The sequence below is a fragment of the Astyanax mexicanus genome, chromosome 6 (genome assembly GCF_023375975.1).
Source record: "Astyanax mexicanus isolate ESR-SI-001 chromosome 6, AstMex3_surface, whole genome shotgun sequence".
Taxonomy (NCBI): domain Eukaryota; kingdom Metazoa; phylum Chordata; class Actinopteri; order Characiformes; family Acestrorhamphidae; genus Astyanax; species Astyanax mexicanus.
In genome coordinates this window covers 29,508,293-29,511,179 of record NC_064413.1, presented here as the reverse complement: position 1 = coordinate 29,511,179, position 2,887 = coordinate 29,508,293, and positions in this window count along the sequence as shown.

The following is a 2,887-nucleotide window of genomic DNA, read 5'->3' as shown; positions in this document are numbered from 1 at the left end:
GACCGCTGGAGGGCGCCAGGGGGCGGGGCGCCGCGCGCCGCTCACTACAGCGTTATCGAGCAGGGCGCGTTCCAAACCGAGAACTAGCACACTAAATAGGACAGTACCTTTACAACTGCGTTTATTGGTGTAGGAGTAGGAAAGATTTAGTGTGTGAGTGTGCGGTTTGGGACGGACCTGCTAATAGTACAAAACCAGCTCACTTCATAATTCATAATTCAGCTACAGAGCCACAGTTTACACGTTACTGTAAATAATGTCGACACATAACAATCTGGGTTATTTTACCAATGATTGGTTTTGAACTCTTCCTCAGATAAAACTCTAGTAATGTTGTTTCTAAATGAATATGAACTTGTTTTCCTTTCATTATTTGAGGTCTGAAAGCTCTGCATCTGTTAACTTAAACATTTCTTAGTTTCTGCAAATAAATGCTCTAAATGACAATATTTGTATTTGTAACTTGAGTAAAATGTTGTCCGTGGTTTAAAGAATAAAACAACAATGTTGATTTTACTGAAATATATACCTAAAAAACTGTTCAACTTTTGAAGTGGTCTAACATTTTTTTCCTTTAGAAAAACCTCTAAATGTAATAGATTCAAGATTCAAGATTCAAGATTTTATTGTCACGTCACAGAGTACAGGTGTACATGTGAGTGAAAAACTTGGGTGCAGATTCCCACCAATGCGCAAAGAATAATATTTACAAGAGAGTAATAAAATAATATAAAATATATAAAAATAGGACATACAGATAACTTACAGTATAAACACTATTTACAATACACTTAATTACAATAAACATGATAACTTACACTATAGACAAATATTGCACAGAACAGATATGCACAGATGTAGATATGCGGATAGTGTGGAAGTAGTCAGTATGTGACAGTATAGCTATGAGTAAGTGCAGGTAAGGAATGAGTTGAGTGGGGAGTGCAGGGGGCAGAATGCTGTATAATATGGGAAAGTCTGATAGATGCAGTGTAAAGTAAAGTGCAGGGTGCAGAGTTTGTATGGGTGTCAGTGGGGTGGGTTGGGCAGAACACCGTTCTACTGGCTATTCCACAGCCTGGTTGCTTGGGGGAAGAAGCTGTCTCGGAACCGGCTGGTTCTGGTCTTCAAGCTTCTGAGCCTCCTTCCACTCGGTAGCTGTGAGAACAGGGAATGGCTTGGATGGAACGGGTCCTTCATGATCTTAATGTGAGAAATTGGTTACAAGCCATCAAACCAAGCTGAACTGCTTGATTTTTTGCACCAGGAGTGGAATAAGGTCATCCAACAGCAGTGTGAAAGACTTCTGGAGAATATGCCAAGATGCATGAAAGCTGTGTTTAAAAATCAGGGTAATTCCACTAAATATTGATTTATGAACTCTTAAAATACTAGCATTGTTGTTTCTAAATTAATAAGAACTTGTTTTATTTGCATTATTTAAGGTTTGAGAGCATTGTACATTTTTTGTTATTTTGTTGATTTCTTATTTTCTGCAAATACATGCTCTAAATGGCAATATTTGTATTTGTAACTAAGGAGAAATTGTGTTTCTATATAACACAATGCAAAAACACAATGCATTACATAATTATACATAACAAAACCTGTAAATGTTTATAAAGGATATATAATCAAAACTGTTTTGCTTTCTAAATGTTAGGAACTTGTTCCCATACGGTACATTAAATCTCATTAGAATTCTATTAAATGTGCTTAAACCTGGTCAACCATAATCTTTTGTATCATACCATTAGAAAAACACAGAATTCTTGATAACTAGACTATAACAAACAAACCAGGATCAATGAATACTTTTAATTATTTATTTATATGATTTATATATTTTTTCTGTTTGTTTTGTCCATTCCAAATTTTCTTAAATAAATGTTTGACATCTGTTATAACATATTTCCTGTCATGATGAGCACAGAATTGCAGACACGTGCAGATACTGATAAAAATATATGTTTATTATAAAAATAAACAGATGTAATACGTGGTTGATACAGAAAACAGTTCATTTCCATTTCCCTTCCCTTTCCATTAAATCTAGCTTTTTAATCACTATTGGCACTATTAAGTTTAGATTAATTAATATCATATCATGTCCTAAATATCATAAAAAACTTTAGTATTGTAAAACAAACAAACAAATAAACAATTCTACAATTTATAACAAAACAAAATAGAGAACTATTTTTCATTGTATTAGTAGTGTTTTGTCAGCAGAGGGCGGTGTCAGACTGTTCACATGGAGGAAATAGAATGAAGGTCCTGTCACTCTGAAGAGCTCTATTAAACTCTGCGTTCCTCATGCCCTTTAATCAGAAATGGCCTTCTACTCCACACCTACAAAACAGTGTCGCAGCCATTTTCATTATTCACTTCTAGCTGAAATTCACCCTTCAGAAGATGCAGAGCTTTGTGCTAAAGCTGAACGTTTTAATCCACAGTCATACTGACCTGCACTCTCATCTTTTTATCATTTTTTCATCCATTGTACCTCCTATTCACTCCTAATAACATCTTAGCGACAACAGCAATATCATAACAATACCTAAGCAGCCAAGCAGCACTTTAGCAACCACCTAGCAACACCATAGTAACCACCTTGGAGACCATACCAACCACCAAGCAACACCTTAGCAACAAAGATCTATACCATATTAATACCTTTGCAACTATCAATCAACAGTTTAGCTACCAATAGCAGTACCTCAGGAACCACAAAAACAATCACCTAGCACTACCATATCAACCACCTAGCAACACCGAAGCAACCAGCAACCAGCTATTCAGCAACACCATGGCAACCTTCTGGGGTACCATAGGAACCACATAGCAACCACTTAGCAACAACTCATCATTTTCACCAAATCACCAT